This window comes from Oncorhynchus masou, unplaced genomic scaffold (genome assembly GCF_036934945.1).
Source record: "Oncorhynchus masou masou isolate Uvic2021 unplaced genomic scaffold, UVic_Omas_1.1 unplaced_scaffold_1423, whole genome shotgun sequence".
NCBI lineage: Eukaryota > Metazoa > Chordata > Actinopteri > Salmoniformes > Salmonidae > Oncorhynchus > Oncorhynchus masou.
This window is the reverse complement of record NW_027004183.1, coordinates 5001-29739: the sequence shown is the minus strand read 5'-3', so window position 1 is coordinate 29739 and position 24739 is coordinate 5001. Positions and strand designations below refer to the sequence as shown.

Below are 24739 nucleotides of genomic sequence, written 5' to 3'. Positions count from 1 at the left end.
GAGTATATGTGTACGTGTGTGTGCGTGTGTGTTTGTGTTTGTGTTGTGTCAGTATGCGTGTGTGTGTGTTATGTATGTGTGTGCACGTATGCAGTGTATGTGAATGTGTGGGAGTGTCAATGTAGTGATTGTGAGTGAGTTTGTATAGTATAGTCAGTGCAAGATAGGGTCAGTGTTGATAGTCTAGGCAACCATTTAGCAGTCTTATGGCTTGGAGGATAGATGCTGTCTCTGAGCCTGATGGTCCGAGAGCCGATGTTTCGGTACAGTTTGCCAGACGGTAGCAGAGTAAACAGTCAATGACTTGGATGGCTGTAGTCTTTGGTAATCGGGCCTTCCTCTGACACCGCCTGGTTTAGAGGTCCTGGATGACAGGGAGCTTGGCCCCAGTGATGTACTGGACCCTCTGTTGTGCTTTACGATCGAGGGCTGTGCATTTACCATACCAAGCGGTGACATAGAACTTTTTGAAGAGCCAAATCTTTTCAGCCTCCTGGGGGGGAGAGGTGCTGTCGTTCCCTCTTCACGACTGTGCGGTTTACAGTCTGGAGGCCCTGTCGTTCCCTCTTCACGACTGTGCAGTTTACAGTCTGGAGGCCCTGTTGTTCCCTTTTCACACCTGTGCAGTTTACAGTCTGGAGGCCCTGTTGTTCCCTCTTCACGACTGCAGTTTACAGTCTGGAGGCGCTGTCGTTCCCTCTTCACACCTGTGCAGTTTACAGTCTGGAGGCGCTGTCGTTCCCTCTTCACGACTGTGCAGTTTACAGTCTGGAGGCCCTGTTGTTCCCTCTTCACGACTGCAGTTTACAGTCTGGAGGCGCTGTCGTTCCCTCTTCACGACTGTGCAGTTTACAGTCTGGAGGCGCTGTCGTTCCCTCTTCACGACTGTGGGTTTACAGTCTGGAGGCGCTGTCGTTCTCTCTTCACGACTGTTCATTTACATTCTGGAGGCGCTGTCGTTCCCTCTTCACGACTGTGGGTTTACTGTCCGTTTATTAGTGTACTATTTCTCAAGGTTTTAGCTATTTCTCTTCCGAGTGGAGTTAATGTTTTTCATTCAGTCATGGCATCACAAAGTGGGAGGGAGACCAAAAGAGAGAGAGTGTGGAGAGAATATGCAGGGATAGAGGGTCAGGTAGGAGAGTTTGGTGATGTGTATGGATGAGGGTCTAATCGGAGGAGTGATGGAGAGGTGGGGTGATGTTTATGGATGAGGGTGTGATGGGAGGAGGGATGGAGAGGAGGAGGAGAGGTGGGGTGATGTTTATGGATGAGGGTCTGATGGGGGAGGGATGGATTGGAGGATGAGAGGTGGGTGATGTTTATGGATGAGAGTCTGATGGGAGGAGGGATGGCGAGGAGGAGGAGAGGTTGGGTGATGTGTGATATGGATGAGGGTCTGATAGGAGGAGGGATGGAGAGGAGGAGGGGTGGGGTGATGTTTATGGATGAGGATCTGATGGGAGGAGAGATGGAAAGGAGGATGGGGGAGGTGTATGGATGATGGGGGTCTGATGGGAGGAGGGATGGAGATGGGAGGAGGGGTGAGGTGATGTTTATGGATGAGGGTCTGATGGGAGGAGGGAAGGAGAGGAGGAGGGGTGAGGTGATATGTATGGATGAGGGTCTGATGGGAGGGGAGGGATGGATGGATGAGGTCTGATGGGAGGGAGGGATGGAGAGGAGGGGTGAGGTGATGGATGGGGTCTGAGGAGGGTGAGGTGATATGTATGGATGGGGTCTGATGGGAGGAGGGAAGGAGATGGGAGGAGGGATGGAGAGGAGGGGTGAGGTGATATGTATGGATGGGGTCTGATGGGAGGAGGGATGGAGAGGAGGAGGGGTGAGGTGATATGTATGGATGGGGTCTGATGGGAGGAGGGATGGAGAGGAGGAGGGGTGAGGTGATATGTATGGATGGGGTCTGATGGGAGGAGGGATGGAGAGGAGGAGGGGTGAGGTGATATGTATGGATGGGGTCTGATGGGAGGAGGGATGGAGAGGAGGAGGGGTGAGGTGATATGTATGGATGGGGTCTGATGGGAGGGAGGGAAGGAGAGGAGGATGGGGGTGAGGTGATATGTATGGATGGGGTCTGATGGGAGGAGGGATGGAGAGGAGGAGGGGTGAGGTGATATGTATGGATGGGGGTCTGATGGGAGGAGGGATGGAGAGGAGGAGGGGTGAGGTGATATGTATGGATGGGGTCTGATGGGAGGAGGGAGGAGGGAGATGGATGGGGGATGAGATATGTATGGATGGGGGGATGGGAGGAGGGAGGAGAGGAGGTGGTATGGATGGGGTCTGAGGAGGGGTGAGGTGATATGTATGGATGGGGTCTGATGGGAGGAGGGATGGAGAGGAGGAGGGGTGAGGTGATATGTATGGATGGGGTCTGATGGGAGGAGGGATGGAGAGGAGGAGGGGTGAGGTGATATGTATGGATGGGGGAGTGGGGTGGGGTGGTAAATTGCTTGTGAAATGAAAATGGCTCTTTAGCAGAATCCAGGACACTTGGGCGCTGCCGCTGGATCAATGTGTCTGATTTACCGCCTGAAAGCCTGTCAGATCGAGGCAGCGGAGGACAGAGGGAATTGAGAGGAGAGAGGGAGGGAGTGAAAGAGAAGGGGACCAGAATCCTGAGATGGAAGGAGAGAGAGAGGGAAATGTGGAGTGTTAATAAGGGACGTAGAGAAAGTGATGAAAAGGGGCGGATTAGAAGAGTTGATGAGAATGTTCATTCTCCCTCATTCACCACTGCAGGTAATAAACTGGCTAGTGTAATAGCAGTGGTAGTGTTCAACCACTTTCCTCAATCCCAAAACACACTCAAAAAATGGCACATGTTAACAATATAGACACATGTTAACACTTCAGACATATGTTAACAACATAGACACATGATAACACTATACACACATGTTAACACTATAGACACATGTTAACTCTTCAGACACGTTAACACATCAGACACATGTTAACACTATAGACACATGTTAACACTTTAGACACATGTTAACACTTCAGACACTTGTTAACACTTCAGACACATGTTAACACTTCAGACACATGTTAACAATATAGACACATGTTAACACTTCAGACACATGTTAGCACTATAGAAACATGTTAACACTTCAGACACATGTTAACACTTCAGACACATGTTAACACTTCAGACACATGTTTACACTTCAGACACATGTTAACAATATAGACACATGTTAGCACTATAGATATATGTCAACACTTTAGACACATGTTAACAATATAGACACATGTTAACACTATAGATATATGTCAACACTATAGACACATGTTAACAATATAGACACAAGTTAACACTATAGACATGGTAACACTTCAGACACATGTTAACACTTCAGACACATGTTAACACTTCAGATACATGTTAACACTATAGACACATGTTAACACTATAGACACATGTTAACACTTCAGTCACATGTTAACACTATAGACACATGTTAACACTAGACACATGTTAACACTATAGACACATGTTAACACTATAGACACATGTTAACACTATAGACACCTGTTAACACTTCAGACACATGTTAACACTATAGACACATGTTTACACTTCAGACATATGTTAACACTATAGACACATGTCAACTCTATAGACACATGTCAACTCTATAGACACATGTTAACACTATACAAACATGTTAACACTATAGACACATGTCAACTCTATAGACACATGTTAACACTATACACACATGTTAACACTATAGACACATGTTAACTCTTCAGACACGTTAACACATCAGACACATGCTAACACTATAGACACATGTTAACACTTTAGACACATGTTAACACTTCAGAGACACATGTTGTTAACACTTCAGACACATGTTAACACTTCAGACACATGTTAACAATATAGAAACATGTTAACACTTCAGACACATGTTAGCACTATAGAAACATGTTAACACTTCAGACACATGTTAACACTATAGACACATGTTAACACTTCAGACACATGTTAACACTATAGACACATGTTAACACTTTAGACACATGTTAACACTTCAGACACATGTTAGCACTATAGACACATGTTAACACTTCAGACACATGTTAACACTTCAGACACACGTTAACACTATAGACACATGTTAACTCTTCAGACACGTTAACACATCAGACACATGTTAATACATGTTAACACTATAGACACATGTTAACTCATGTTTCAGACACATGTTAACACATCAGACACATGTTAATACTTTAGACACATGTTAACATATAAACTTTAGACACATGTTAACACTTCAGACACATGTTAACACTTAACACAGACACACATGTTAACACTTCAGACACATGTTAACACTAACACATCAGACACATGTTAACACTATAGACACATGTTTACACTTTAGACACATGTTAACACTTCAGACATATAAACACTATAGACACATGTTAACACTTCAGACACATGTTTACACATGTTTACACTTCAGACACATGTTAACACTATAGAGACATGTCAACTCTATAGACACATGTTTACACTATCACACATGTTAACAATTCAGACACATGTTAACTCTTCAGACAGACACATGTTAACACATCAGACACATGTTAACACTATAGACACATGTTAACACTTTAGACACATGTTAACACTTCAGACACATGTTAACACTTCAGACACTTGTTAACACTTCAGACACATGTTAACACTTCAGACACATGTTAACACTTCAGACACATGTTAACACTATAGACACATGTTAACACTATAGACACATGACACATGTTAACACTTCAGACACATGTTAACACTATAGACACATGTTTACACATGTTAAAACTTCAGACACATGTTAACACTATAGACACATGTTAACACTTCAGACACATGTTAACACTTCAGACACATGTTAACACTATAGACACATGTTAACACTATAGACACGTTAAAACTTCAGACACGTTAGCACTATAGACACATGTTAACACTTCAGACACATGTTAATACTTAAGACACATGTTAACACTTCAGACACATGTTAACACTATAGACACATGTTAAAACTTCAGACACGTTAGCACTATAGACACATGTTAACACTTCAGACACATGTTAACACTTAAGACACATGTTAACACTTCAGACACATGTTAACACTATAGACACATGTTAAAACTTCAGACACGTTAGCACAATAGACACATGTTAACACTTCAGACACATGTTAACACTTAAGACACATGTTAACACTTCAGACACATGTTAACACTATAGACACATGTTTACACTTTAGACACATGTTAACGCTTCAGACACATGTTAGCACTATAGACACATGTTTACACTTTAGACACATTTTAATGTTTGAAACATATAAACACTATAGACACATGTTAACACTTCAGACACATGTTAACACTATAGACACATGTTAACACTTCAGACGCATGTTAACACTTCAGACACATGTTAACACTTCAGACACATGTTAACACTTCAGACACATGTTAACACTATAGACACATGTTAACACTTCAGACACATGTTAACACTATAGCCACATGTTAACACTATAGCCACATGTTAACACTTCAGACTCATGTTAACACTATAGCCACATGTTAACACTATAGCCACATGTTAACGCTTCAAACACATGTTAACACTATAGCCACATGTTAACACTATAGCCACATGTTAACACTTCAGACACATGTTAACACTGTACCCACATGTTAACACTATAGCCACATGTTAACACTTCAGACACATGTTAACACTATAGACACATGTTAACACTATAGACACATGTTAACACTTCAGACACATGTTAACGCTTCAGACACATGTTAACACTTCAGACACATGTTAACACTATAGCCACATGTTTAACGCTATAGCCACATGTTAACGCTATAGCCACATGTTAACCGGAAGGTTGCAAGTTCAAACCCCCAAGCTGACAAGGTACGAATCTGTCGTTCTGCCCCTGAACAGGCAGTCAACCCAGGCCGTCATTGAAAATAAGAATTTGTTCTTAACTGACTTGCATAGTTAAATAAAGGTAAAATAAAAAGTAAAAAAACATGTTAACACTTCAGACACATGTTTACACTTCAGACACATGTTAACACTATAGACACATGTCAACTCTATAGACACATGTTAACACTATAGACACATGTCAACTCTATAGACACATGTTAACACTATACACACATGTTTACACTTCAGACACATGTTAACACTATAGACACATGTCAACTATATAGACACATGTTAACACTATACACACATGTTAACACTATAGACACATGTTAACTCTATAGACACATGTTAACACTTCAGACACATGTCAACTCTATAGACACATGATGACAATTCAGACACATGTTTACACTTCAGACACATGTTAACACTATAGACACATGTCAACTCTATAGACACATGTTAACACTATACACACATGTTAACAATTCAGACACATGTTAACACTTCAGACACATGTTAACACTTCAGACACATGTTTACACTTCAGACACATGTTAACACTTTAGACACATGTTAACGCTATAGCCACATGTTAACACTATAGACACATGTTAACTCTATAGACACATGTTGACAATTCAGACACATGTTAACTCTATAGACACATGTTAACACTTCAGACACATGTTAAAACCTCAGACACATGCTAACACTTTAGACACATGTTAACGCTATAGCCACATGTTAACACTATAGACACATGTTAACACTTCAGACACACGTTAACACTTCAGACACATGTTCACTCTTCAGACTCATGTTAACACTATAGACACATGTTAACAATTCAGTCACATGTTAACACTTCAGACACATGTTAACACTATAGACACTTGTTAACAATTCAGTCACATGTTAACACTTCAGTCACATGTTAACACTATAGACACATGTTAACACTTCAGACACATGTTCACTCTATAGACACATGTTAACTCTATAGACACATGTTAACAATTCAGACACATGTTAACTCTATAGACACATGTTAACTCTATAGACACATGTTAACACTTCAGACACATGTGAACAATTCAAACACAAGTTTATACTATAGACACATGTTAACACTTCAGACACATGTTGACACTATAGCCACATGTTAACACTTCAGACATAGCCACATGTTAACATGTTAACACTTCAGACACTCAGACACATGTTAACATCAGACACATGTTAACACTTCAGACACATGTGAACAATTCAAACACAAGTTTATACTATAGACACATGTTAACACTTCAGACACATGTTAACATTATAGCCACATGTTAACACTTCAGACACATATTAACACTATAGCCACATGTTAAAACATCAGACACATGTTAACACTTCAGACACATGTTAACACTTCAGACACATGTTAACACTTCAGACACATGTTAACACTATAGACACATGTTAACACTTCAGACACATGTTAACACATAGCCACATGTTAAAACATCAACAATTCAAACACATGTTATACTATAGACACATGTTAACACTTCAGACACATGTTAACACTATACACACATGTTAACACTTCAGACACATGTTAACACTATAGCCACATGTTAAAACATCAGACACATGTTAACACTTCAGACACATGTTAACACTTCAGACACATGTTAACACTTCAGACACATGTTCACTCTATAGACACATGTTAACATGTTAACAATTCAGACACATCAGACACATGTGAACAATTCAAACACAAGTTTATACTATAGACACATGTTAACACTTCAGACACATGTTAACACTATAGCCACATGTTAAAACATCAGACACATGTTAACACTTCAGACACATGTTAACACTTCAGACACATGTTAACACTTCAGACACATGTTAACACTATAGACACATGTTAACACTTCAGACACATGTGAACAATTCAAACACAAGTTTATACTATAGACACATGTTAACACTTCAGACACATGTTAACACTATAGCCACATGTTAACACTTCAGACACATGTTAACACTATAGCCACATGTTAAAACATCAGACACATGTTAACACTTCAGACACATGTTAACACTTCAGACACATGTTAACACTTCAGACACATGTTAACACTATAGACACATGTTAACACTTCAGACACATGTTAACACTATAGCCACATGTTAAAACATCAGACACATGTTAACACTTCAGACACATGTTAACACTTCAGACACATGTTAACACTTCAGACACATGTTAACTCTATAGACACATGTTAACAATTCAGACACATGTTAACTCTATAGACACATGTTAACTCTATAGACACATGTTAACACTTCAGACACATGTGAACAATTCAAACACAAGTTTATACTATAGACACATGTTAACACTTCAGACACATGTTAACACTATAGCCACATGTTAAAACATCAGACACATGTTAACACTTCAGACACATGTTAACACTTCAGACACATGTTAACACTTCAGACACATGTTAACACTATAGACACATGTTAACACTTCAGACACATGTGAACAATTCAAACACAAGTTTATACTATAGACACATGTTAACACTTCAGACACATGTTAACACTATAGCCACATGTTAACACTTCAGACACATGTTAACACTATAGCCACATGTTAAAACATCAGACACATGTTAACACTTCAGACACATGTTAACACTTCAGACACATGTTAACACTTCAGACACATGTTAACACTATAGACACATGTTAACACTTCAGACACATGTTAACACTATAGCCACATGTTAAAACATCAGACACATGTTAACACTTCAGACACATGTCAACTCTATAGACACATGATGACAATTCAGACACATGTTTACACTTCAGACACATGTTAACACTATAGACACATGTCAACTCTATAGACACATGTTAACACTATACACACATGTTAACAATTCAGACACATGTTAACACTTCAGACACATGTTAACACTTCAGACACATGTTTACACTTCAGACACATGTTAACACTTTAGACACATGTTAACGCTATAGCCACATGTTAACACTATAGACACATGTTAACTCTATAGACACATGATGACAATTCAGACACATGTTAACTCTATAGACACATGTTAACACTTCAGACACATGTTAAAACCTCAGACACATGCTAACACTTTAGACACATGTTAACGCTATAGCCACATGTTAACACTATAGACACATGTTAACACTTCAGACACATGTTAAAACCTCAGACACATGTTCACTCTTCAGACTCATGTTAACACTATAGACACATGTCAGTCACATGTTAACACTTCAGACACATGTTAACACTATAGACACACAATTCAGTCACATGTTAATACTTCAGTCACATGTTAACACTATAGACACATGTTAACACTTCAGACACATGTTAACACTTCAGACACATGTTAACACTATAGACACATGTTAAAACATCAGTCACATGTTAACACTTCAGACACATGTTAACACTATAGACACATGTTAAAACATCAGACACATGTTAACACTTCAGACACATGTTAACACTATAGACACATGTTAACACTTCAGACACATGTTAACACTTCAGACACATGTTAACACTTCAGACACATGTTAAAACATCAGACACATGTTAACACTATAGACACATGTTAACACTATAGACACATGTTAAAACATCAGACACATGTTAACACTTCAGACACATGTTAACACTATAGACACATGTTAACACTTCAGACACATGTTAAAACATCAGACACATGTTAACACTTCAGACATGTTAATACTATAGACACATGTTAAAACATCAGACACATGTTAACACTATAGACACATGTTAACACTATAGACACATGTTAAAACATCAGACACATGTTAACACTTCAGACACATGTTAACACTATAGACACATGTTAACACTATAGACACATGTTAAAACATCAGACACATGTTAACACTTCAGACACATGTTAACACTATAGACACATGTTAACACTATAGACACATGTTAACACTTCAGACATGTTAACACTTCAGACACATGTTAACACTATAGACACATGTTAACACATCAGACACATGTTAACACATCAGACACATGTTTACACTATAGACACATGTTAACACATCAGACACATGTTTACACTATAGACATATGTTAACACATCAGACACATGTTTACACTATAGACACATGTTAACACATCAGACACATGTTAACACTTCAGACACATGTTTACACTTCAGACACATGTTAACACTATAGACACATGTTTACACTATAGACACATGTTAACACTATCAGACACATGTTAACACTTCAGACACATGTTAACACTTCAGACACATGTTAACACTATAGACACATGTTAACACTTCAGACACATGTTAACACTATAGACACATGTTAACACTTCAGACACATGTTAACACTTCAGACATGTTAACACTATAGACACATGTTAACACTTCAGACACATGTCAACACTTCAGACACATGTTAACACTTCAGACATGTTAATACTATATGTACAACTCCATAAGGAATGCTGTCATTGGGTAACCTGGAGTCCTTATTAACACTGGTCCTTATAGAGACCAGCTTAATTCTGTTCCTCTAGTTCTTCACACAATCCCACTCTGGAAAAGGTTAAGAGACCACTGCAAAATTAACAGCTGGTTTGACTATTTATAGGTATGTGTTTGGGTAAAATGAACATTATTGTTTTTTTCTATAATCTACTGGCAACATTTCTCCTAAATTTCAAATAAAAATATTGTAATTTAGAGCATTTATTTGCAGAAAATGAAGTAACAAAAAAGATGCAATGTTGTCAGACCACGAATAATGCAATGAAAATAAGTTCATATTAAAACACAGTACAAATGTTTTAACTTAGGAAGAGTTCAGGAATCAATATTTGGTGGAATAACCCTGATTTTCAATCCCAGCTTTCATGAGTCTTGGCCTGCCCTCCACCAGTCTTTCACATTGATGTTGGGTGACTTTATGCCACTCCTGGCACAAACATTCAAGCAGCTCGGCTTTGTTTGATGGCTTGTGACCATCCATCTTCCTCTTGATGTCATCGACGCAGGGAAGTCAGGCGCAGGAGAATCGAACTAATGGAGTAGTTTAATAACTTAAAAACATAGTTCCAAAACCATGATACATAATCAAAGCAAAGTGGGTACGAGGACCCGTCACGCACCAATACAAACAACACGAGCATGAACAACAAACAATCTCTGATAAGGACATGAGGGAAACAGAGGGTAAATACACAACAGGTAATGCATGGGATTGGAACCAGGTGTGTAGAGAGACAAGACAAAACCAATGGAAAATGAAAAATGGATCAATGATGGCTAGAAGACCAGTGACGTCGACCGCCGTGCACCGCCCGAACAAGGAGAGGCCTCGACTCCGGCAGAAGACACTTGATCACATTCCAGAGGTTTTCAATGGGGTTCAGGTCTCAAGATGACAGGGTCTTGACCTGGCTGTGTGGCATGGAACATTGTCCTGTGGAAAAACAATCCTCAGAGTTGTGGAACATTGTCAGAGCAGAAGGAAGCAGGTTTTCTTCCAGGACAACCGTGTCCGTGGCTTGATTCATGTGTCCTTCACAAAGACAAATCTGTCAGAATCCAGCCTTGCTGAAGCACCCCGAGATCATCACCGATCCTCCCAAATTCCACAGTGGGTGGGAGACTTGGAGTGGCCTACATGCCACAATCCACCACTGTGAGATTTGGTGGAGGGTCGATGATGATCTGGAATGTGATCAAGATGGAAGATGGATGAACTCTCCCTATGTTAAATCATTTGTGAACTCTCCCTATGTTAAATCATTGTGTTGTTTAAAAAATGGATTTGTGAACTCTCCCTATGTTAAATCATTAGTATTGTGTTGTTTAAAAATGGATTTGGAACTTTGTGTTAAATCTCTCCCTGTGTTAAATCATTAGTATTGTGTTGTTTAAAAAATGGATTTGTGAACTCTCCCTATGTTAAATCATTAGTATTGTGTTGTTTAAAAAAAAACTCTCCCTGTGTTAAATCATTAGTATTGTGTTGTTTTGAATATGAACTTATTTTCTTTCCATTATATGAGGTCTGACAACACTGCATCTTTTTTGTTCATTTTCTGCAAATGAATGCTCTGAATTACAACATTTTTATTTGAAATTTAGGAGAAATGTTGCCAGTAGTTTATAGAATAAAACAACAATGATAATTTTACCCAAACACATACCTATAAATAGTAAAACCAGAGAAAGTGATCATTTTGCAGTGGTCTCTTCATTTTTTCCAGAGCTGTATGTATACCTGAGAATGTTTCAAATGAAGGTGTTTAAGTGTGTTTGCAAGGATCTGCATCTGTATGCGAACAAGACGGTGTGTGCGTGCCTTGCTGTTGAATACAGCCTGTGGCCTGAGGGTGTGAGACCAGACGTGCTGAAGGCCCGGGACGGGGGGCGGAACGGACGTCTCCTCTCCCAGAGTGTTTCCCCACACCCTGGGTGGTTAGGATTATTTTAGTTTTATTTTGAGTGTTTAATGTATTAAAAGGGCCGAGGTAATGAATTATAATCTTTAATGCAGCGACCGATCGATACCACAAGAGAATAAATCAGCTTTTACTGAGAGCGTCAAACCCTTTAATACACTAGAGAGAGAGAGGGAGTAGAGGGAAAGAGGGTGGGAGAGGAGAGAGGGAGAGATTAGAGGGAAAGAGGGTGGGAGAGGTGGGAGAGAGGGAGTGTGGGAGAGGGAGGGAGAGGGAAAGAGGGTGGGAGAGGAGAGAGGGAGAGAGTAGAGGGAAAGAGGGTGGGAGAGAGAGAGAGAGAGAGTAGAGGGAAAGAGGGTGGGAGAGAGAGAGGGAGAGAGTAGAGGGAGGGAAAGAGAGTGGGAGAGGAGAGAGAGGGAAAGAGGGTGGGAGGGAGAGGGAGTAGAGGGAAAGAGTGTGGGAGAGGAGAGGGGGAGGGAGTAGAGGAAACGAGGGTGGGAGAGGAGGAGAGAGAGAGAGAGTAGGGAAAGAGGGTAGGAGAGGAGAGAGAGGGAGTAGAGGGAAAGAGGGTGGGAGAGGAGAGAGAGAGGGAGGGAAAAGGGAGAGGAGAGGGTGGGAGAGGGAGAGAGAGGGAGTAGATGGAAAGAGGGTGGGGGAGAGAGAGGGAGATGGAAAGAGGGTGGGAGGGAGTAGAGGGAGGGAAAGAGGGTGGGGGGAGGAGAGGGAGAGAGTAGAGGGAAAGAGGGTGGGGGGGAGAGAGAGGGAGTAGAGAGGAAGAGGGTGGGAGAGGAGAGAGGGAGAGATTAGAGAGAAAGAGGGCGGGAGAGGAGAGAGAGAGGGAGTAGAGAGAAAGAGGGCGGGAGAGGAGAGAGAGCTGAAAGGAGGGCAGGGCCGGTTCCAGGCATAAGTGACATAAGCGGTCACTTAGGACCCCCGTCCGCTAGGGCCCCCTGAGCAATTTTCGGGGGAAAATGGTAATTTTAGAAACTCAGTCCGCGTCTTAAAATGTGTTTGTGCATCAGCAGTTTTTCTCTTGTTATGTCAGTCACTGACAGTCACTCAGTTCGTCATGTCAGCTAACAATGTTTGATTGGTAGTTAGTCTAGCCAGCTGTCTAAATGTGCAGTAATCATGGCCCAATACTGAATCATATCATATTAACGTGGCATAAGGTACTACAAAATGTGTAGAGTTGCTGGAAATGTTCTTTAATACCTAAAAAATGTCTCTCCACTCCATGGAAAAATGGGTAGAATTGCATGCAATTTGTTAACAAATAGCAGTTTTCTCTCCGCCCCATGGCTAAATGGGTAGAATTGCAGGAAATAAACTTCTAAACACAAAATGATTTGCCACGAGATGGGAGGGCTCTAACCAAATCATGCTTAGGGCCCCCAAAAGGCTAGAGCCAGCCCTGAGGCAGGGAGAGAGAGACTGAGAGGGGCAGACTGAATGAAGGAGGGAAAGGAAGAAGAGAGAAATAGGGAGGGTGAGGTGGTAAAGAAGGAGGGGTGAGGATAGTTACCTTAGGGGTAGGCTCATTGACTAAAAGCCCCCTGAAGCTCTAAGATTGAGACAGTTTTGTGACGAAGCAAGGTTACAGGGTCAGACTCTGAGTTAAGACAAACACTTATTTTCTCTCTCCTGCTGTCCGTTGTTGTGTTGTTGTTTTTCTCCTCTCAGCGAATCCTCCTCGGTCTCAGAGTGTTTCCACAGCCCAGGGCTAGACTTTAATTAATTAGACAAAACATTATTTATTCTTCTCTCTCTCTCTCGATCTGAGTTCAGTTTTCTAGTTCTCTCATTATACCTTCTCCAGTCCTACAGGTAGCGTGCACCTCCGTCATGAATATCTGATATCCCCAAGGCCCTGTAACTACAGTTCCACCTCCATCTGACTAAATAATACATCAAAAACAAGCAATTGTCTTGAATATTTCCAAAGCTTTTTAGTCCGGGAAACCGGACCTTAGTGTCTGCTGGGTCCGATTCAGTATTACTGGCTCGCAGTGTTCGCTAGGTCAGTGTGATTTCAGGAAGGCAGTGAAGCTAAAGCTCTGGCCATTAGCGCCTCTTTTGAGGATGACATCCACATTCAAATGTGATGTCCAGGGCTGAGATGGTTAGATAGACAGACTCAGAACAGAGAGAGAGAGATCTTCACAGACGGATAGACACAGATGGCATTTCACCACCCCCATTTTCAATTATTTACCCACCACTACAGACACATTCTGACAAGTTAAGATGACCGCTGGGTTGTGTCCTGTATATGTCATTAACTTTAATTCTAGTCTATTGGCTGAAAGGAATCCGAATCAAAGTGTCTATTTTTTACCCCCGTACTCTCCAAATGTACATGTTGATGACCAGTGGCCTTCAGATATATAATTGATTTCATTCTATTGAACACAAGGAATGAGGAGTATAAATGTCTTGGTTCTGTGTTTTTATTTCACTGCTTCTCTTCACTCTGTGGTTGCTGTCTGTCTGCCGGTTGTTGTCTGTCTGCCGGTGTCAGATGGAGTCTAACTGTAATAACTGACTGAGTGGCAGGCCCAATATCATCCTCCACACTCTCACTCACGCTGGATGCATCTCAATTTCATAAACAAAATGTTCAGAGGCTGGGGCCTCATTTTGATTAATGTTGCCATGACAACTACATAATTCATGAATTGTATTAGCGTTCCATTTGTCTGTTTCTGAATCCTAATTCACTGGGGCTTCGGTGGAGAGAAAAGCCTCTCTCTGCTTTTATCCTTTAGTGTCTGTTCTTTCCCCTTAATCCCCCCCAGCCGAAAGGCTGACGTGTTGCCCCCTTGGTGTGGGATGAAGGGAACCAGAATGGCCCTACAGTCGTGATGAACCTACAGGCCTTGTTTCTCATTTCAAAGATGCTCCCTCATCTGAATTGTATTTGTGTCTAGCTCTACACTGACACCCATTGGCCAGAGGAGGAACTGTTGCTTGTCGCCCCAGAAGAACAGACATCTCTTCAATAATATACACAAATAGAGTAGTAGCTGGCAGAAAAACATTTAGTTTACAGTGTATGGAAAATGGATCAGAAATACTGTATTTATTAGAGACCTTTTACAAAAATCTGAGAAAACATTTGAATTTGACACTTTTAATATGAGTCCCTATCTGGACTTAGATCAGATCTGTATGGAGAGGTCGGAGAGGTCGGATGTGTGCAAAGGATCATGGTATTTCCAGTTGAAGCAGAAAGGCAGTAATTTCTCTTAGTCCTTACTGGACTGACAGCAGGGGTCTGAGTTGAGATGTCCTTCATTGTTGTCCCCACTCACGGCTAAAACCAAACACACACAGAGGTCCTGTCAAAACCAGTCACTTCACTTCAATTTGTCAGGGCTGGTCAGGGACATCAGTGACAGTTGGTACACAAATTCCCTCATGTCTAAAACCCCTACTACCTCTGTCCTCCCTTCCCTCTCCCTACTACCTCTGTCCTCCCTTCCCTCTCCCCTACTACCTCTGTCCTCCCTTCCCTCTCCCCTACTACCTCTGTCCTCCCTTCCCTCTCCCCTACTACCTCTGTCCTCCCTCACCTCTCCCCTACTACCTCTGTCCTCCCCTACACCTCTGTCCTCCCCTCCTCCCCCTACTACCTCTGTCCTCCCTCACCTCTCCCCTACTACCTCTGTCCTCCCTCACCTCTCCCCTACTACCTCTGTCCTCCCTTCCCTCTCCCCTACTACCTCTGTCCTCCCACACATCCCTCCTCACCTCTCCCATATAGTCCCACCTCCCTCCTCACCTCTCCCTATAGTCCACACATCCCTCCTCACTTCTCCCCTATAGTCCACACCTCCCTCCTCACCTCTCCCCTATAGTCCACATCCCTCCTCACCTCTCCCCTATAGTCCACACCTCCCTCCTCACCTCTCCCCTATAGTCCACACCTCCCTCCTCCACCTCCCTCCCTCCCATAGTCCACACATCCTCCTCACCTCTCCCCTATAGTCCACACCTCCTCTCCCTCACCTCTCCCCTATAGTCCACACCTCCCTCCTCACCTCTCCCCTATAGTCCACACCTCCCTCCTCACCTCCCCCCCACATCCCTCCTCTCCTCTCTGCACCTCTCCCCCCACACCTCCCTCCTCACCTCTCTGCATCTCTCCCCCCACTCCTTCCTCCTCATCTCGCTCCTTCACTCTCCCCTATTTCCTTCCTTCCTCCTTATCCCTCCTTACCTCCCCCACTCCCTCTCCCCCTTCCTCCTCACCTCTCTGCCTCCCTCTCTCTACCCCATTTCCCTCCACTCCCTCTCTCCCTTCCTCCTCACCTCTCTGCCTCCCTCTCCCCTTCCTCCTCACCTCTCTGCCTCCCTCTCTCCACCCCATTTCCCTCCACTCCCTCTCTCCCTTCCTCCTCACCTCTCTGCCTCCCTCTCTCTGCCCCATTTCCCTCCACTCCCTCTCTCCCTTCCTCCTCACCTCTCTGCCTCCCTCTCCTCCCATTTCCTCTCCCCTTCCCTTCCCTCACCTCTGCCTCCTCTCTCTCCCCATTTCCCTCCACTCCCTCTCTCCCTTCCTCCCCACCTCTGCCTTCCTCCTCCCCACCTCTCCGCCTCTCTCCTCCCACACCTCCCTCCTCACCTCTCCACCTCCCCTCCTCACCTCTCCGCCTCTCTCCCCCACACCTCCCTCCTCACTCCCTCTCCGCCTCTCTCTCCCCCACACCTCCCTCCTCACCTCTCCGCTCTATCCCCCACACCTCCCTTACTCACCTCTCCGTCTCTCCCCCACACCCTCCTCACCTCTCCGCCTCTCTCCCCCACACCTCCCTCCTCACCTCTCCGTCTTTCTCCCCCCCCACACCTCCCTCCTCACCTCTCCGCCCCTCTCCCCCCACTCCCTTCCTCTCACATCTCCTCCTCCCCTCTCCCCTATAGTCCACACCTCCCTCCTCACCTCACCTCTCTCTCCCCCACAACTCCCTCCCTCCTCTCTGCCTCTCTCCCCCACACCTCCCTCCCTCACCTCTCCGTCCTCTCCCCCCACACCTCCCTCCTCTCCTCTCTGCCCCTCTCCCCCACACTCCCTCCTCCCTCCATCTCTCTCATTCCCTCTCCCCCTAGTCCACACTTCCCTCCTCACTCTCTCCGACTCTCTCCCCCCACACCTCCTCCTCTCCTCCTCCCTCTCTCCCCCACACCTCCTCCTCCCTCTCTGCATCTCTCCCCCCACTCCTTCCTCCTCATCTTGCTCCTTCACTCTCCCCCATCTCCTTCCTTCCTCCTATCCCTCCTCACCCCCTCCCTCTCTCCCTTCCTCCTCACCTCTCTGCCTCCCTCTCTCTACCCCATTTCCCTCCACTCCCTCTCTCCCGCTTCATTCATCTCACCTATCCCCTCCCCTCTATCCATCACCTCTCCCCTCCTCACCTCTCCCTTCCTCCTCCATCACATTCTCCTGGCTGGTGGAGGCCATGGGTGTGGTTTTGGGAGTGAGTTTGTCTCTCGGGCTGATCTGCCCCTCCCAGATCACCGTGGAACCTCTATCTGCAGATTGTAGACGCTCGAGGGGTGAAGTCTTCTGGTCTCCGGGACTGAAGGACTGTGAAGCCAGCTTTCGACGGGAGCCGAGCTTTCGACGGTACCCCGAACCTGAACGCAGCGGCAGCCCACACAGCCCTTCCGTTTGGTCAGAGATACCCAGGGAGGGGCACGTCGCAGCGAGGAGGGGGGGAGACGGGGGCACTGCGGGGGTCTGGAGGAGAGGAGAGAGAACAGAGGGGGAGATATAACAGGGGTAGGGGAGGGGGAGAGACAGAGCCGGAAAGAGAGGGAGTGATTTGTAGTGATTTGAGTTTGTGTATAATAATGTCTGTAGTCTCTCACTGAGTTGTTCAGTGTCTGTCTGTCTGTCTGTCTGTCTGTCTGTCTGTCTGTCTGTCTGTCTGTGTGTGTGTGTGTCTGTCTGTGTGTGTGTTTGTGTAGTCTCACCAGTCCCAGCAGCAGTCTGTGTGTTTGGTGGGTAGTCTGCACTGTCAGCCAGGTTCTCTATACTGCCAGCAGCGTAGACCGGAGCACGTCCCTCTCTCCCTCCTCCTTTAGGCTTAATCAGCTTCTTCATCCTGTCTGCTATCCAGTTGGACTTCCTACAGAGAGGAGGGAGGGAGGGAGAAAGGAAGGAGAGATAGCGAGGGAGGGATGGAGAGAGGGAGATCAAGATCAATGGGAAGTGAGAGAGATGGAGAGAGTGTAGGGGGCCTTGTCTGTGTGTCTGTGTCTGCATGTGTGTCTGCATCCAAACACTGCAGGAGTCAGAAGAACGCTGCAAAGACCACAGTAAGGACCTATTGGAGCGATGTGACATCAATCCCCTGTGTGTATCAAACCTGGTGTAACTGTGTGTGTGTGTGTGTGTGTGTGTGTGTGTGTGTGTGTGTGTGTGTGTGTGTGTGTGTGTGTGTGTGTGTGTGTGTGTGTGTGTGTGTGTGTGTGTGTGTGTGTGTGTGTGTGTGTGTGCTTACTTGGCCTTGCTGGGTGTTAGCATGCTGGGGTCCAGGACTCTGTACTGATCCATGATCTTCTCCACCAGCTTCTGTTTCTCTCTACGCAGCTCGCCCATCTTCTCCCTGAGAGGAGGAGAGAGAGAGGACAGAGGGAGGAGAGAGGAGAGGGGAGAGGGAGGACAGAGGGGGGGGAGAGGAGACAGGGAGGAGAGGGGAGGAGAGAGGGGAGGAAGGAAGAGAGAGGAGATGTGGGAGGAGAGGGGAGGAGAGAGGGGAGGAGAAAGGAGAGAGGAGAGAGGGAGGAAAGGAGAGAGGAGAGAGGGAGGGAGAAAGGAGGGGGAGAGGAGAGGGGAGGGACAGAGGGAGGAGGAAATGAGAGAGGAGAGAGGGAGGAGAAAGGAGAGAAGAGAGAGGGATTAGAAAGGGAGAGGAAAGGGAGATGGGAGGACAGAGGGAGGAGAGAGGGGAGAAAGGAGAGAGGAGAGGGAGAGGGGGAGGACAGAGGGAGGAGAGGGGAGAGAGGGAGAGGGGGAGAGAGGGGGAGGAGAGAGGGAGGACAGAGGGGAGGAGAGAGGGAGAGAGGGAGGAGAGGGGAGGAGAGAGGGAGGAGGGGGAGGGAGAGGGGAGGAAAGAAGGGGAGAGGGAGGAGAGAGGGAGGATTGGTGAGAGAAGATACAAGGAGAGAGGGGAGGAGAGGAGAGAGGAAGAGAGAGAGGAGAGAGGGAGGAGAGAGGAGGAGAGAGGAGGAGAGGGAGGAGAGAGGGGAGGAAAGAGAGAGAGAGATGTGGGAGAAAGGGGAGGAGAGAGGGAGGATTGGTGAGGAGAGGATACAAGAGGAGAGAGAGAAGAGAGGTGAGGAGAGAGGAGAGGAGACAAGAGGAGAGAGGGAGGAGAGGTGAGAGAGAGAGAGGAGACAAGAGGAGAGAGGGGGAGGAGAGGTGAGGAGGGTAAGGAGAGATGAGTCAAGAATAGAATAATAATCTTTACATGAATGTGTGTGTGTGTGTGTATGAATGTGTGTGTGTGTATTCTCTCTTCTGTGAGTGTGTGTGTGTACTGACTGGTATTCTCTCTGCTGTGAGTGTGTGTGTGTGTGTGTGTGTGTGTGTGTGTGTGTGTGTGTGTGTGTGTGTGTGTGTGTGTGTGTGTGTGTGTGTGTGTGTGTGTGTGTGTGTGTGTGTGTGTGTGTGTGTGTGTGTGTGTGTGTGTGTGTGTACTGACTGGTATTCTCTCTGCTGTGAGTGGTGCTGGTCCTTGCGCTCCAGGCTCTGCTCCATCAGGTCTCTGTTCTGATTGGTCAGACTCTGATTCTGCTCCAAAAGATGACGGTTCTCCTCCTCCATATTCCCCTTCAGCTGGGTCAGCAGCTACACACACAAAACACAGACACAGGGTTCAGAATAATGAATAAAAAAAATAAGTTGTATGTGTGTGGGGGAGGTCCTCACTTTTAGTCCCCACTTGGATAGTAAAGCCAAAGTGTGAAGTGTGTGTGTGTGTGTGTGTGTGTGTGTGTGTGTGTGTGTGTGTGTGTGTGTGTGTGTGTGTGTGTGTGTGTGTGTGTGTGTGTGTGTGTGTGTGTGTGTGTGTGTGTGTGTGTGTGTGTGTGTGTGACAAGACCCTCCCTTCCTCCTGACCTGGTACTGGTTGGTGAGGCGGTCGGTGCTGAGCTCCAGTCTCTGGTTGTTCTCCCTCAGAGAGCTGATCTCTCCCTCCAGCCTGGTCCTCTCCAGCTGGGCAGCACTCAGCTCCCCCCGCAGCACCGAGCCCTGGGCCAGCAGCTCACTCTGCACCTGGGCCCACTCCCTCTGCACACCCTGCAGCCTGGGAGAACAGAACAACACAGACAGACAGACAGACAGACAGACAGACAGACAGACAGACAGACAGACACACAGACAGACAGACACACAGACAGAGACACAGACAGACACACAGACACACAGACAGACACACAGACACACAGACAGACACACAGACACACAGAGAACCAAGGAGTTACTTGACAAGATAAGAAGGTGAACCAGCACGTCAGGCTATTTGTCAGTCAAACAGCCAAACAACTGAATAGATCAGGGATGAACTGAATAGATGAACCGAATAGATCAGGGATGAACTGAATAGATCAGGGATGAACTGAATAGATCAGGGATGAACCGAATAGATCAGGGATGAAGAGATCAGGGATGAACCCGAATAGATCAGGGATGAACTGAATAGATCAGGGATGAACTGAATAGATCAGGGATGAACCGAATAGATCAGGGATGAACTTAATAGATCAGGGATGAACCGAACTGAACTGAATAGATCAGGGATGAACTGAATGGATGCCCCCTTGGGTTGTGCCGTGGCAGAGATCTTTGTGGGCTATATTCGGCCTTGTCTCAGGATGGTAAGTTGGTGGTTGGAAGTTATCCCTCTAGTGGTGTGGGGGCTGTGCTTTGGCAAAGTGGGTGGGGTTATATCCTTCCTGTTTGGCCCTGTCCGGGGGTGTCATCGGATGGGGCCCACAGTGTCTCCTGACCCCTCTGTCTCAGCCTCCAGTATTTATGCTGCAGTAGTTTATGTGTCGGGGGCTGGGGTCAGTTTGTTATATCTGGAGTACTTCTACTGTCTTATCCGGTGTCCTGTGTGAATTTAAGTATGCTCTCTCTAATTCTCTCTTTCTCTCTTTCTTTCTCTCTCTCGGAGGACCTGAGCACTAGGACCATGCCTCAGACTACCTGTCATGATGACTCCTTGCTGTCCCCTGTCCACCTGGCCGTGCTGCTGCTCCAGTTTCAACTGTTCTGCCTGTGGCTATGGAACCCCTACCTGTTCAACGGACGTGCTACCTGTCCCAGACCAGCTGTTTTCAAATCTCTAGAGACAGCAGGAGTGGTAGAGATACTCTTAATGATCTATGAAAAGCCAACTGACATTTACTCCTGGGGTGCTGACTTGCTGCACCCTCGACAACTACTGTGATTATGTTTATTTGACCATGCTGGTAATTTCTGGAACATCTGAACATCTTGGCCATGTTCTGTTATAATCTCTACCCGGCACAGCCAGAAGAGGACTGGCCACCCCTCATAGCCTGGTTCCTCTCGGGAGGTTTCTTCCTAGGTTTTGGCCTTTCTTGGGAGTTTTTCCTAGCCACCGTGTGCTTCTACACCTGCATTGCTTGCTGTTTGGGGTTTTAGGGCTGGGTTCTGTACAGCACTTTTGAGATATCCAACTGAATGGACCGGAGATTAACTGAATAGAAGGACTATATAAATAAATTTGATTTGATTCGATTTGAATGGACCAGGATGAACTGAATGGACAGGAGATTAACTGAATAGATCAGGGATCAATTGAATAAATCAGGGATGAACTGAATAGATCAGGGATGAACTGAATAGATCAGGGATAAACTGAATGGGCCAGGGATGAACTGAATGGACCTGGAGATTAACTGAATAGATCAGGGATGAGCTGAATAGCAGGGATAAACTGAATGGGCCAGGGATGAACGGAGATTAACTGAATGGACCAGGGATGAACTGAATGGACTGGAGAATGAACTGGAGATTAAAAAAGATCAGGGATGAAACTGAATAGATCAGGGATGAACTGGAATGGATCATGAATGAACTGTATAGATCAGGGAATGAAACTGAATGGAGGGATGAACTGATCAGGGGGATGAAACTGAATCAGGGGAACCAGGGATGGAATGGACCGGAGATTAACTGAATAATAGGGATGAGCTGAATAGATCAGGATGAACTGAAATAGATCAGGGATGAACTGGAATAGATCAGAATGAACTGAATGGACCAGGGATGAACTGAATAGATCAGGGATGAACTGAATAGATCAGGGATGAACTGAATGGACCAGGGATGAACTGAATGGACCAGGGATGAACTGAATAGATCCGGGATGAACTGAATGGACCAGGGATGAACTGAATGGACCAGGGATGACCGGAATGGACCAGGGATAACCTGAATGGACCAGGGTTTAACTGAATAGATCAGGGATGAACTGAATGGATCAATAAGTTCTATTAAATTAAATGGTTTTGAATGGAGAATAAGTGATGATGGAGCAGTTAGTTGTTTGACTGACAAATAGCCTGAGAGAGTTTTCATTTACCTCTCATTATCCTCTTTCAGCTTCTCTAATTCTCTTCCTCTCTCTTCCTGCTTTTGCACCTCTCCCTCCATCTTCTCTCTCTCCATTTTCATCTCTCTTTGTCTCCTCCATCTGGGATTTGAGGCCCAGGAGCTCCTGATACCTGGGAACATGAAGGTGTTCTGAACATTAGTATGAATTAAACGTAAACACTCATGAAGGTATCATGATTGATTTCATAAACTCTATTTTATCAGGGTTGTTTCACAAGTCAGTGTATTCAATGGCATATGGAATTTCATAAAGTTTCATAAAGTTAACAATGTCTTATGTATGCTTTTTAAAATAAAAAGTGTTAAATGCGTTCACTACCTCCCTCCATCTCCTACAGTGTTCCCTACCCTCCCTCTATCTCCCTGTGTTCTCTATGTTCCCTCCATCTCCCTGTGTTCCCTACCCTCCCACCCCTCGTGTTATCTCCCTGTGTTCTCTATCTCCCTGTGTTCCCTCCAGCTCCCTATGTTCCCTACCTCCCCTCCAGCTCCCTGTGTTCCCTATACTCCCCTCCAGCTCCCTGTGTTCCCTCCACCTCCCCTCCAGCTCCCTGTGTTCCCTACCTCCCCTCCAGCTCCTGTGTTCCCTACCTCCTCCAGCTCCCTGTGTTCCCTCCACCTCCTACCCCTCCAGCTCCTGTGTTCCCTCCCACCCACCTATGTTCCCCTCCAGCTCCTGTGTTCCCTACCTCCTCCAGCTCCCTGTGTTCCCTACCTCCCCTCCAGCTCCTGTGTTCCCTACCTCCCCTCCAGCTCCCTGTGTTCCCTACCTCCCCTCCAGCTCCCTGTGTTCCCTACCTCCCCTCCAGCTCCCTGTGTTCCCTACCTCCCCTCCAGCTTCCTGTGTTCCCTACCTCCCCTCCAGCTCCCTACGTTCCTACCTCCTCCCAGCTCCCTATGTTCCCTACCTCCCCTCCAGCTCCCGTGTTCTCTATATTTCCTTCCAGCTCCCTGTGTTCCCAACCTCCCACCCAGCTGTGTTCCCCTACCTCCTCCAGGTTCCCTACCTCCCTCCAGCTCCCTGTGTTCCCTACCTCCTCCAGCTCCCTGTGTTCCCTCCACCTCCCTCCAGCTCCCCGTGTTCCCTATGTTCCCTCCAGCTCCCCTGTGTTCCCTACCTCCCTCCCAGCTCCCTGTGTTCCCTATCTTCCCTCCAGCTCCCTCCCCAGATCCCTGTGTCCCCCTTCCTCCAGCTCCCTGTGTTCCCTATATTCCCTCCAGCTCCCTGTGTTCCCTACCTTCCCTCCAGATCCCTGTGTTCCCCTACCTTCCCTCCAGATCCCTGTGTTCCCTACCTTCCCTCCAGCCTCCTCCCTCCAGTGTTCCCTACCTTCCCTCCAGATCCCTCCCTTCCAGCCCCTGTGTTCCTACCTTCCTCCACCTTCCCTACAGATCTGTGTTCCTTACCTTCCCTCCAGATCCCTGTGCTGTGTCTCCAGGTTACGGTTGCTGCTCCTCAGATGGGAGTGTCTATCCAGCAGCTCCTCTAGCTCTGCCTCCTGCCTCTGCTGCAGCGCTATCATTCGCT

At 45.6% G+C, this 24739-nt stretch overlaps 1 long non-coding RNA gene and 1 pseudogene across 1 annotated transcript; both read right to left on the bottom strand.

Annotated features, from left to right (window-relative positions):
• Positions 1-15616: 15616 nt before the first annotated feature.
• Positions 15617-18269, bottom strand: LOC135530797 (uncharacterized). The gene is made up of 2 exons (XR_010453899.1): positions 17976-18269; positions 15617-15876 (listed from the first exon to the last, which is right to left on the bottom strand). It is a non-coding gene; the product is annotated as an uncharacterized LOC135530797 (long non-coding RNA).
• A 271-nt stretch (positions 18270-18540) lies between these two features.
• LOC135530794 (girdin-like) overlaps positions 18541-24739 on the bottom strand; it is a 10761-nt pseudogene continuing 4562 nt past the window's right edge.